The sequence below is a fragment of the Eumetopias jubatus genome, unplaced genomic scaffold, assembly GCF_037043125.1.
Source record: "Eumetopias jubatus isolate StellerSeaLion01/CBP00866 unplaced genomic scaffold, mEumJub1_p1.0 scaffold_7, whole genome shotgun sequence".
NCBI classification, from domain to species: Eukaryota; Metazoa; Chordata; class Mammalia; order Carnivora; family Otariidae; genus Eumetopias; species Eumetopias jubatus.
In genome coordinates, this window is record NW_028274813.1 from 118,853,667 (window position 1) to 118,867,356 (window position 13,690).

A 13,690-nucleotide genomic window follows, 5' to 3' on the forward strand; every position below is an offset into this window, starting at 1 on the left:
ACACGATCAACTCACGTTTAATAGCCGAGCATCGAATTCCGGACAGCCAAGAAGACAGAGCGCAAGGCAGGGCATTACCAGCTCCTGGACGCGTCTCCAGCGACCTCTCTCCCACCCTGCGCCTGCCTTTGAATGCGTCTCCACCTGCCATCTGCATGCCACACTCGCTACTCACTTTGCTGAGTCTGGCTTCCCATTCACGACACTCCGGAAAGCTCCACGAAGCTCGCCGAGGGTGGCGATGACTCTGAAGGCCTCTAGATGCGATGGGCCCGTTTGCAAAATTTCTTCCTCCCTCCCTGTGTGGTCTTTCTTCGCCTGATGTCGGCATTCAGCTCAGTCCCCGTGCCCTCTGTCCTGGTCTGCTCAGGCTGCTGTAACAAAATGCCACAGGCGCGGGGGGCGGCTGTGGACAGACCCGATCTGTCGCAGTGGAAGAGGCTGGAAGTTGAAGATTGGCCTCCGCTGAGCACCTCTTCCTGGGTTTGGCGGGAGGGGACTGGCCATGGATCTCTCAGGAAGAGTTTTAGACTTTTCTGCAAATCCTACCGTGGATAAGGAATTTGGATCCAGAATATGTAAAGAACTCTCACAACTCAACAATAAAAGGACAAACAACCCAATTAAAGAATGGACAACAGATTTCTCCAAAGATAATATTTCAGATGGATGATAAGCACAAGAAAAGATGCTTAGCATCATCAGTCATTGGGGAAATGCAAATCCAAACGACGATGGGACGAGGCCCCACACCCTCTGGGATGTCTCCAGTGAAAAGGAGACGGTGAGGAGCGTCGGCGAGGATGTGGAGAAATCGGAGCCCTCGAGCACTGTGGGTGGGAAAGTAAAACCGTGCGTTTACTTTGATAAACAATTGGGCAGCTCCTCACAATGTTGAACCTAAGAGTAACATGCAGTGAGGAATTCCACTCCCGAGAGCGCGGAAAACACGGGACCACGCAGAAAGTTGTGCAAGGACATTCGGAGCAGTGTTGTGAGTACTGGTCAGAAGAAGAGAAACAACCACAGGATGATGACACAGGGTCCAGCCACGAGAAGGAAGGCTTCCCCAGTGCACACTGCAACACGCACGAATGCTGGAAACGTCATGCCGTGCAAACAAAGCAGGAGTCCCTCTACCAGAAAGATCCAGAGGAGGCAGATCTGTGGAGACAGGAGTAGATGAGTCGTTTCCAGAAGCTGGGGGAACGGGGGAGCTGGGAGTGGCTGCTGACAGGGGTGGGATTCCTCTCTGGGGTAATGAGAATATACTTAAATATGGTGATGGAGTACAACTTTGTGCATACGAACGCTGAATTTTATACTTTAAAGAAAAAGCAGTGTCGTAGTGGGTGAATTCCATCGTATAGAGACAAACAGAAACCGTGAGCAAGACGGCGTGGCTGGCACAGTGTGGGGTGGGATCGGGGACGCTCCCAGACGACTGGGGTGCAGGGGGGTGTGCGTGGAGTGCTGGAGGGTCACAAGGATGCGGGCGACATGGGAGATTCGCACCCTGGCCGGCTGGTCTTGGCCAGGAGCGGATTTGGGATGGGAGGAGGTGCAGAACATCCTGCAGGTGACCAAGGAGATGTGTTTGCGGGAAGCCGGGCTGAGGCTCGATCGGCATCTGCGTTCACGGAGGAGAATAACTTCCCGGACTCTACCTTAGAACCATCTGCCGTGTGCCCAGCTGGAAAGGCCCCCCGGGCACTGAAAACTGACTCACCCTCTCAGTCTTCGTGGTTCTGGAGATGAGTCACCATCCCCCCGCTCTCTAGTCCACACCATCTGGGCCGCGGCCTGGCTCACGGCCCTTCTCCCTGGAGAACCATCCCAGGGGTCTGTGGATCCACGACCAGCCCTGGCCACCGGCAGATTAGTGTGTGGTCCCCACTGAGCCCCTGCTGGAGCGTCTGGGACTTTGAGACTCATACAGACACAGGCAGGGTCTGTCCATGGCAGTGGCTCTGCCCTTTCTGAGGCCTGGGCGGTCGGCTGCCCCAATGGACGCTGTGAGCTGCCCCCGGCCCCGTCTCCTCCTCTGTACCCCTTTATGCTCCGTGGGCTAGAGAGGTTTCGGAGGTGCCGCCCGCCAGACTCCTCTCCACGACACAGTGGGTGCAGGTGAGCCCCGTGTGGCCTGTGGGACACGCTCCGTCACCAAAGAGGTCTGGTCTCAGGGACCGAGCCCGAGGCGTTGGCTTTGCCTTCAGTGAAGGCAACTGTGACAAAGAGCACATTTCTGGAAGATCCGTCAGGTTCTGTTGCTAAGACTCTCCTTCTGCCCTGGGAAGCGTCAGGGCGAGACCGCCTCACCGAGGAAGGGACTTGGGGCGGGGAGAGGGCATTGTGATGAGGTGCCTCTGTGTCCGTCACGGACACATGGGGAGGACTGTCCCCACCACGGAGGTGAGCCTCAGACCCCCTCCGTGCCGAGTCTGCTGCCCCTGAGGGACCAGCTCGGGGGCTGAGACCCGTCAGGCCTACAGCCCAGGTCTCCCCCCAGATATCACGCACCCGGTCCATCCAGCGTCTGCTTCTGGGGAACCCATGTCCAGCACGCGGCAGGTGGGCACGAGCTGCCGAACTTCTGTCCCACTGGCATCTGCTCGCTGTAGGGGGCCGGGCACCCCCGTGACCCACGTTCCTCCCACCCAGCGCGGCGCACTCTGCCCAGCCGCGGGGACCACCCACCGCCCATGGGGAGCAGGAGAGGGCGGAGGGGGCTCCAAAGCCGGGAAGTCCCCTTTCTCAGGACTCGGGGGCCCATGCAGGCCACAGACCCCCGCAGCGAGCATGAGGGTGGGCCTTATGTCCGTGCACCCGAGTGGGTCCTGTGCATTTTCAAGCACATGAGCTTATGTGGTCATTTCTCGGCCAGTTTTGTTTGTAGTAGGGTTTTTAGTGCTTATTATCTACAGTGAAGCACATGTTTGCCACGGTCCCCTCTGGAAGTATTTTCCGCCTCCTTCGGAGACAAGCAAATAGACAAACTTCAGGCTGGGTGCTGGGGGAGGGGCAGAGCAGGGGGAGCCTGACCACGTAGGAGCCGGGGTGCAAGGAAGTCGACCCCTCCCTCCGCCTCCCCTCCTCCACTGCAAATCGGCACCTGCATGGAGCTGCGGTGACACACAGAGGACGCGCCACGGACACAGTGAGAGGAAGGGGCCACGTCAGGCCATCGCGTGGCTGACAGGGAGACACAGTCGGTCCGAGGGTTTGGTTTGATCTTAGTAAAACCGGCCCGGCAATGTGCCAGGAAGCAAAACTCTTGATGAAAAAACCCATCAGGACCAACCCATCGACCAACGTGAGCATGGTCAAGGAGTCAGGGCTGGGAAGGTCCTCCATGGAGGACCCTGGACCATCCCTTCTTTATCCGGGCCCAGGGAAGGTGCCGCCCAAGGTGACACTAGGGAGTGACAAAGTGGGGGGGGGGCAGTTCCTAGTCTTCTGATCGCCAATCCAGAAGGGTGTTTTATCCAGAGGGGGGGCCACTGGCTAAGTGGTGTGGGATGTAAATTACAGGGTCTAATCCAGGGTGTAGGAGGGGGAGCAAGAGTGAGGGGTGGGCATGGACCGCTCCAGGGGTGTCCCGTATGACTCTGGACATTATCGCACACCTTGTGTGAGTGTATGTGTGTGTTTAAAGTGCTGTTTCTTAAGTCAATTATCATATGATCTCACTCACATGTGGAATTTAAGAAATAAGACAGAGGATCATAGGGGAAAGGAGGGAAAAATAAAACAAGATGAAATCAGGGAGGGAGACAAACCAGAAGAGACTCTTAATCACAGGAAACAAACTGAGGGTCGCTGGAGGGGAGGTGGGTGGGGGGATGGGGTGGCTGGGTGATGGGCATTCAGGAGGGCGCGAATGGAATGAGCACTGGGGGTTATATGCAACTGATCAAACACTGACCTCTACCTCTGAAACCAATAACACACTGTATGTTAATTAATTGAATTTAAAGAAATAAAAAAAAAGAAAACCTAAAAAAATAGTGTTGTTTCATTAAATGTAAACATTTAAGACATACTACAATTTTCCTAAACCCATTCTGACATTTTTAAACATTTTTTATATAAAAAAAAACCCCAAAACCAATGTGTTTGAACCCTTCTCAACAATGAGAGGCCTGAGCAAATTATATTAATGAGCCATCAAGTATTCAACTCTTCATATAACACCCCCGGGGAGCAAATATGAACAAGAAATGTAGGTTATGTAAATTAGACATTTCAGCCATTTAAAAATAATTTCCTACCCATATGGGCCCCGTTGTTTCAAGTTCCAAGTGCATGGTACAACTTGTCTCTGGCCCCTCCTGCCGATCCCTGGTCCGTGGGCTGCAGCGGCCCCATCTGGTCCAGGTGGGAGCCACTGTCCACAGCCTTACCTTCGCCGTAGGAACAGGACCAGCAATCTCTCCTCCCGGCAGGGAGAGGAGGGATTTGGTACAAAGCGATGACCGTGACTTAACTCATCATGTGACGGGCTTGTGGAGTGTCACCTGCTGCTGGGTTGGTGGCAATCAGGGGACACACTCGGGCTGCGGGACCCCGGCTCCCGCACAGAGCCGTGCATGTTCGTTGCAGTCCTTGTGAGCTTGTTCAGCGAGATGGGCGAGCTCCCTCTTGACTTCAGTCCTCCTGCCGCTGGGACCTGAGTCCTGTGTCACTTGCCTCACTTGCCGATGCTGAGGCCCAAGTGTGATTCTGAAGGTCAGGCGTAGCTTCCGTGGGTGACAACATCCCCTTGCCACCACCAACCCTAGCAGCTCACCTGCATGGCACCCACGCGCTCTGCTTTCCTGCCCAACCCAGGGGCTGAGTGTCCTCCTCCCACTTCCAGCCCCCCCCACCCCTGCCCGTCCTCCCACTTCTGACTCCGTGCTGGTGGGAGAATGTCCCCTGTGCCCCCACCCCCAGGCACCTGCTCACCCATGGAGCCAGCACATATGTGTCTGGTGCCTGTCATGGGCCAGGCTCCGTTTCAGTGTCTGGACATACAACAGTGAACAATAACATAGTCATCAGTAAACTTACTTTCTTGGAATTTGTGGAGTTTATTGGGGGCTGGGGGCTGGCAATGGGCAAATCAGCCAGTAAAGGATCCTCAGTCAGTGATGTAAAAAGTAGACAGGACACAGGGACGGAGAAGGTTTCTCCTTAACACCAGAGTTGGGTTTGTTGCTGTTGGTTGTCATTGTTTATAACTGGCCTTGGGATTCTATTTTTTTTCTTTTCTTTTTTTTTTAAATATTTTATTTATTTATTTGACAGAGAGAGAGAGAGACAGAGAGAGCACAAGCGGGGAGGAGAGGGAGAAGCAGCCTCCCCGCTGAGCAGGGAGCCCGATGCGGGGCTCGATCCCAGGACCCCGGCATCATGACCTGAGCTGAAGGCAGACGCCCAACCGACGGAGCCACCCGGGCGTCCCGCGAGTCTGTTTTCTAACAGAGGCAGAGAAGCAGGCCCAGGGTCACTTGGTATGCAGTTCGAATCCTGCTATCTTGAGGGCTTAGACGTCAGATTCCCACCTCTGCCTCTCACTCACAGCAGAATTAATTAGCTTGTAACTTGCAGACACATTACTCTGATACCTCAGTGTCCCCAGAGCAGCACCTGGCCCGGGAGGCAGGGCTGGGACCCGAGGGGTTGGCGCCCACGAGCCCAGAGCAGGACCGCCCTCAGCGTGTGCTTGCTGGGACTCTCCACGCTTCCTGCTCCTAGGTTTCCCTAGCTTTCCCCAATTATTCTTTGTTATGTTGCTAATCTTTATCATGCTGCCTTTTCCCTTATGTGCTTTAGAGGCTATAGATCTTGTTTTACTATACTAGTTATTACCTTGAAGGAAAAAACATAAATTTGAAACTGTCTTTCTCTACTTAAATGAAAAATAACTCTCCTCTCCCTAAGTAAAGAAAGAAATTTAACATGCTTTTAAATCTCTCACTCTGTCCCCATTTAACACTCTATTTTCTTGGAATAATCTAGGCTTTTAGATCCACGTTATTATTAACAGCCCTTTCTTCCTACAACTTCCTTTCAGGTGTTACATAATGTTTGCATTGAGTTAATGCCCACGTTCATGGAAGTTCTTTAAACTTAACTACCCATTTCATAGGTTTAAATATCACATCTTATTATTTGTCTCTGCTATTCCTAGAGTCCTAGTTTTAACTGGATTGGTTTCTTTCCGGGGGGAACGGAGTGAGCCGTGTATTGCAGCATGCCCCCCCGGCCCTCCGTACCCACAACTGTGCCATGGCTCATCTAGGATGGGGTGCCTTCTCCTGCCCCAGACTTTGATGGTGGTCATGTGACTTGCCTCAGCCAGTGGTACGTTGTCTGACATAAAAAGACAGCAGTTCGGAGTTTGACCCTCAAATGCCCTTGCCCCGTTCTGCTTGTGCTCCTGCCCCTCCACCATCCCAGGAGGAGACAAGCCCTCGCTCATGCACCGGTCCCAAGCAGAACATCCCAGCGGCCTGCCTACCTACAGTGGGAAGCGGTGCTGCCCCCCCACATGCCCCCTGCATCAGCCAAACCCAGCGGGGTCGTTTGCTAAGAAACAATGGGTGACCAATACATAGGAATTCTTCCATTCTTATCAAGAGACGGGCCCTCTTTCTCCCCCGCTCTGAATCTGCCCTGGCCTGTGACTTGCACTAATGAGTAGAATTTAGTGCGATTTCTTGGCCTAGCCCTCCGGAGGCCTGGCAGCGTTCTCTGCCCTATCCTGGGGTCCAGCCTCCTTGGGGAACAGAGAAAGGTCCCTCCAGCCCCCACCTGCTCCAGCCCTCCCAGCTAAGGCATCAGATCAGCTACTAGCCGGATGGAGCCACCCGAGCGCGCACCCAGCGGAACAGCCCACCCACCGAGGCGTGAGGAGTATTAGACTCAGGGTGGTCTGCTGGGCACCAGGAAAGAGAGAGCAAATACTGGGGGGTAACTAGTCTTGGCCATGAAAGGTCACGAGCTCTTTCGTACTTAATGCAACCTGGGGTCGATGCTGTGGCTCGTATTCCTGGGGGGGTCGCACAGCCCACGTAATAGTTTGCCAACGACCCTGAGCCAGGTGAGGGCACGAAGCAGTCACACGTTGAACAGCCCTCGGTCCCTCGGTCGGCAAACGTGACTTGAGGACTGGAACTTGGTCCCTGGATGTCTGGCTGAGAGGGCGTGTCTCTGGATTTGCCAGTGAAACAGGGGGCAGGGGGAGGACCACCGCTTCTCAAGCCCGAGAGCACCCTCAGGGTCGATCAGTACAGTAGCAGGGGGAGATCAAACTCGAAAAATAAATAAACCACTAGGTGCTTGAGGACATTTCTACCTCCTGGGGAGGGGGGAAGATTCTTTTCTGAGGTTGGGAGGGTTTCTCTTTGAGAAAAGATCTTAAGAGTGTGATACTATTCGGTTTAGGTTGTTTGCTTTTGTAGGAAGTAATCTTTTTTATTTATTTATTTAATTTTTATTTATTTATTTATTTATTTGGTTTAGATTTTATTTCATCATCATCAACTGAACTCTGCCATCCAGCTAGACCACCTGGGGAGAAGGAACCATGGAGCCCGGAGAACTGCAGCGAGAGCACAGAGATTCTGGGGTATCTCGAGCAGGTGGGGGTGGAGGGGTGCTCTCCCGAGCTACACAAGGAATGGTCTGATAGTTAAGATAAAACACGAGTCGGATTTCCTAGATCTGTCCACAGTCAGCAATGGTGATCTTCTTGCTGGTCTTGCCGTTCCTGGACCCAAAGCGCTCTGTGGCCTCCACGATGTTCATGCCCTCTTTGACCTTGCCGAAGACCACGTGCTTGCCATCCAACCACTCGGTCTTGGCAGTGCAGATGAAGAACTGGGAACCGTTCGTGTCGGGTCCAGCGTTGGCCATGGACAGGATGCCAGGACCCGTGTGCTTCAGGATGAAATTCTCATCATCAAACTTCTCCCCATAGATGGACTTGCCTCCAGTGCCGTTATGGCATGTGAAGTCCCCCCACCCCCCCCCCCCGGCACATAAATCCCGGAATAATCCTGTGAAAGCAGGAATCTTTATAACCAAATCCTTTCTCCCCAGTGCTCAGGGCACGGAAGTTCTCTGCTGTCTTTGGAAATTTGTCTGCAAATAGCTCGAAGGAGACGCGGCCCAAGGGCTCGCCGTCCACGGCGATATTGAAGAACACGGTGGGGTTGACCATGGCTGGGCAGCGAAGGCGGCTCCGGGTCGGTGGCGTCTGCAAGGCCGGAAGTAATCTTTAAAAAAAAAATTTATTGCGGGAGGAACACTTGGCAGGAGATCCACCCTCTCAACAGATTTTCAAGGGTAGAACACAGTGTTGTCACCTGCAGGCATGATGCTGTGCAGCCCATCTCTGGAGCTTCTTCCTCTTATGGAGGAATTTCATGCCCATTGATTAACCTCTCTTTATTTCCACCTCCCCGCCAGTCCTGGCAACCCCACTCTACTCCAGGTTTTTTTTTTTTTAAGAGGGAGGGGGTGGGGAGAGGCAGAGGGAGAGGGAGGGAGAGAGGGGGGAAAGGGAGAGGGGGAGAGGGAGAGAATCTCAAGTAGGCTCCTTGCCCAGCACGGAGCCCAAGGTGGGGCTCCATCTGACAACCCTGAGATCATGACCTGAGCCGAAATCAAGAGTCAGATGCTTAACCGACTGGGCCACCCGGGTGCCCCATTACTCTCTGCTTCTAATAGTTTGGCTATTTTAGAGACCTCAGAGAAAGGAAATCATGCAGAATTCACCCTTCTGGACCTGCCTTATTACTCAGCGAATGTCCTCCAGGTTCATCCATGTTGTCACAAACGGCAGGGTTTCCTTCTTTTTAAAGGCTGAGTGATATCATATTCCATTGTATGTATTTACCCACATTTGTTAGGTCCACACACCCGTTGACTGATGGATGGGCTGTGTCTACCTTTTGGCTTTCGGGAGTGACGCTGGGATGCACGTGGGCTGCTCCTATCTCTTCGAGATCCTGGTTTCAATTCTGCGGCATAAACATCCCACGGTGGGCTTGCTGGATCTTCCTTCCGCACCCCACATCTTCACGGGAAGTCTGCTATGTGCACACTCGGGGTAAGTGGGGTTCACTTTTGGGAGCTGAAGGACGGGGCTGGTCCTTCATGTAAATCAGAGCACCAAGGATGGAGAGAAGCGCCGCCGGCTGGGAGATGGGGGTGATGTCAGGTGCTCCCTGGGAATGGGGGTCAGAAGGAGGGGTGACCACGGAGGTCTGATCCCCTGGGACCTGCAGACACCCTGAGGGGGGCCCAACCCGTGAACACGCACATGCAGATGAAGGAGTGGGGACACTCAGGGTGCGTGGGACAGATTGGGTTAGACTGAGGAGACACCACCCAAATGTTCCTTCAAGAAACACAGAACCCCAAAAAAGGCAGACTCTAGCTCCTTCTTTCTGTCTCTGGGGCCCCGTGAGGAGCCATTGCCTGGCCAGCCAGAGAGCGCAGCTGCCTTCTCTTTGTCCACAGGTGCTGAACGGAGGGCAGCCCGGGTCCTGGCATGACTCTCACTGTACCTCTGCATCCAGAGCCTTCCGAGCCCCGAAGGAGACACAGGAAGCATGGCGGGGATGGGAGCCCTGTGCTCGGAGCTGCACCCACAGAAGGGGAGCAGCTCCCGGGACCACGGGCCATGTGGGAGGCTTGCCCCTCAGAGCCACGAGCCAAATGAAGGTGGCGGTTACACACAGCAAACCAGACAGACTCTTCTGGAAAGTTCTGCAAAAAAGTGTCATCATGAGGAAGGAGAGGAGAAAGTATCATGACCTATTTACAGGTAATACATGCTCACCTGGAAAACTGAGAAGAAATTGAACAACTGGAAGAATTAATATCAGGTGGCTACAAAATAAATATTCAAAAGTCCTCAATTGTCATAGTAATAATTACACAGAAAAGGTACAGGACCCCACGAACAGATAGCAATATAATTTATAAACGACTTAGGAGTAAACTTAATAAGAAATTGGCTGGGTCTTTATTTTTAAGCTTTTTTTTTAACTGGGGGATGTAAAAGTCAACATGAATAATTGTGAGAAAAGCCGATGCTAGGAACAGTCGTTGCCAAGATAGCAGTTCTCCGAAAACTAACTTATAAATTGAATGTGATTCTAATGAAAACACAAGGAGATCGTTTTTGAACTTGTCCAGGAGATCTCAGTTCATGGAAAGAATAAATGCTCACAAAGAGCCAAGAAATTTTTTGAGGAAATAAAATTACTGATGTCAGTGTTTTGCTCCGAGTATTGGCTGAAAGCGATGATTTTGCAAACAGTCTGGTTCAGGAGTAGCCAGATGAATAGAAAAGAAATCACGTATTTTAAAGAAATTGAGATATGAGAAAGATGGCATTTCATAGCAGTGGGTGAAATAATATTCATTTTTTAAATGTTTATTCATTTATTTAAGTCATCTCTACACCTGATGTGGGGCTCAAATCCATGACCTTGACAGATCCAAGAGCTGTGCACCCCACCAACAGAGCCAGCCAGGCGCCCCCCCTTTTTAGTATTAATTTTTTAAAATGAAAAATCCCACTGTTGGCTGGAATGCAAACTGGTGCAGCCACTGTGGAAGACAGTGTGGAGTTTCCTCAAGAAATTAAAAAGAGAATTACCGCATCGTCCAGTAATTACAATCCTAGGTATTTACCCAAAGAAGATGAGAACACTAACTCGTAAAGATATGAGCACCCCAGTGTCCATTAGGGCATTATTTACAGCACCCAAGATGTGGAAGCTGCTCGTGTCCATCGACTGGGGAATGGATGAGGAAGATGTGGCGTGCATATGCAATAGAATATTACTCGGCCATAAAAAGAATGAAATGCTGCTATTTGTGACCATATGGACGGACCTCAGGGCATTATGCTCAGTGAGATAAAGACAAATACCCTATGACTTCACTTAAATGTGGAATCTCAAAACAAAACACGACAAAACCAAGCTCACAGATACGGAGAACAGATTGGTGGTTGGGAGAAGGGAGAAGGGTGGGGGGAGTCAAAGTCAAAAGACAAGAAGAAGCTGCGGAAAGGCTCTGGAACTGGGGAAATAGCCAAAGTCTCAGATTCAAGCTGTGGGGATGCGGGGGCCTCTGATGGCATCCTCCTGGTGGGGCCACCCTGGACGGGCCTCGGGCTCTGCCCCTTCAAGGCACCTCCTGGCTCCCGGCAATTCTTTGTAGGTGACAGGTACACCAGAAGTGCTCAGCACAGAGCAGGTGCTCAGAAGTACATGCTAAATGAATGAACGAATGAATGAGTGAGTGAATGAAAATCGATGTGCACCTGAAATGCCGCTCCGTGAAATTCTGGTTTAAGTTGGCTTGTTTCCATGATCAATCCAAGGACTCAGGCTGAGAGTCGAATTGTACCCCCCACCCAAATACAAAAAAAGCTCAAACATACATTTAACTTGATAATAGTAATAAGAGATACTTTGGAAAGGTCGAAAACCGATGTGCAGATTAAAAAAAAAAAAGAAAAGAAAAGAGAAAAGAAAGCTGGAACCTCAGATAGATATTCCAAAGTTAACTCCAGGTGGATAAAGTACTTACCTGTTAAAGTAAATAAGAAGGTTAGGAATGAAGCCCTGGAGATACCAGGAAGAAACACTGCTGTTTGTACGGCTGGGGCGGTCTCTGGAATGCAGGTTCCTTGGCCCCCACCCTGGCCCAGCGCAGAGACGCCCCTGGCTCAGCAGCTCCCGCAGCGCGGGCTTGCGTGCAGGATAGATGGATACGCATCAGGGCATGCAGCCCTAGAGCTTCTGTTGCTTTTAAAACAACAAAAAATCTCAAGTGCCCCCCCTGGAAAAAGGTATTTGCAGCATATGCACTAAGAAATAATATTTTTAGTTAAGGAAGAGCATTTGGAAATCAACAGTCCTCCCCCAAGTAAAAATGAGCAGTTCTCAAAGAAGTATTAAAATGGTCATTAACAGAAGAGTATGCTCATACTTCTTGGAGAAACAAATTGAAACAATGCAACACCAGGGATAGAAACCAAAGGTAACAACCGTTCGTGGAGTCATAGGGACAATAGTCTCTGGGAGCAGATGGGAGACCCCTGTTTTGGACGGTGACCCGGTATTCTATAAAATGCCACTGAAATCTGTGTATGTGTAAGTCATTTCATCCAGCACTTCTTCTCTTAGCGGTTTATCTGCTCATGGATGTGCCCAAAGAGTTAACTGTGAGAACGGTATGGAAATGGGTCACCGAAATGCCCATACATTTACTGATGATATATACTATGGTATATACAATACATATTGACTATATATACTATGGTAAACTCCTGTCAGAAAAGGACACTCAATGTTCTAGAAAAATGGCCAAGACAACTCTTTAAGTATCAAGGGAACTTGGTGTGCATGCTGAATCTTATCCCATCTTTGTAAAAATTACACTGATGTATGTACTAAAATAGATTGGACAGATAGGCACTTTCTCTATGCGTAATGGAATTACAAATGATGTTCATTTTCTTCTTTCTGCTCTTCTGTAAATTTCTAAATCGTCTACAATTTGTGCAATAAAACATGTGTGATTAAGAAAAATAATTCTGGGCTGAAAAGAAAGAAGCTGAGGTTGCTGGCCAGAGTTGCTCCTCATCTAAGGAAGAGACAGACACTGAAGAAGCATCGGGAGCCTGGGAGCCGACTGGAAGAGGGAGGAAGTGCCTGGGACCCGTCACGAGAAGGGCCGAGGCTTCTCCATCCAGGTCTCCCCGAGCCGTGGGGTCCTGGCCTGCTGCCATCCTTCACCTGCCTCCCCCCAGCCTATTTACAAGAGATCCCAGGGCCAGAACCAGGATAGTTCTCCAGAACCTTCCTGCCCGACCCACATTATCATTCCTCCCGCCCGAGGACTCCTGGCCCCTGAGCCTGGTTTAACTTTATGCCAGGGTGAGTTATTCCTCGACCCCTACTTTTTTTTTTTTTAAAGATTGTATTTATTTACTTGACAGAGAGATAGAGAGAGAGCACAAGTAGGCAGAGTAGCAGGCAGAGGGAGAGGGGGAAGCAGAATCCGAGCCCGACGTGGGGCTCGATCCCAGGACCCTGGGATCATGGACCTGAGCCGAAGACAGATGCTTAACCGACTGAGCCACCCGGGTGCCCCCGACTCCTACTTTTAACATGAGAATAAACCTGTCAGTAGTAATGAAATATTATGCAGCCATCAAAAGGAATGAGATCTTGCCATTTGCAATGACGTGGATGGAACTGGAGGGTGTTATGCTGAGTGAAATAAGTCAATCAGAGAAAGACATGTATCATATGACCTCACTGACATGAGGAATTCTTAATCTCAGGAAACAAACTGAGGTTTGCTGGAGTGGTGGGGGGTGGGAGGGATGGGGTGGCTGGGTGATAGACATTGGGGAGGGTATGTGCTATGGTGAGCACTATGAATTGTGCAAGACTGTTGAATCACAGATCCGTACTTCTGAAACAAATAATGCAATATATGTTAAGAAAAAAAAAAGAAGAAGATAGCAGGAGGGGAAGGATGAAGGGGAGTAGATCGGAGGGGGAGACGAACCATGAGAGACAATGGACTCTGAAGAACAAACTGAGGGTTCTAGAGGGGAGGGGGTGGGGGGATGGGTTAGCCTGGTGATGGGTATTAAAGAGGGCAC

General features: G+C 51.0%; 1 pseudogene; it reads right to left on the reverse strand.

Moving 5' to 3' along the window:
* Positions 1-7,578: 7,578 nt before the first annotated feature.
* On the reverse strand, positions 7,579-8,248 carry LOC114198113 (peptidyl-prolyl cis-trans isomerase A pseudogene; annotated as a pseudogene).
* Between the last annotated feature and the right edge of the window lie 5,442 nt (positions 8,249-13,690).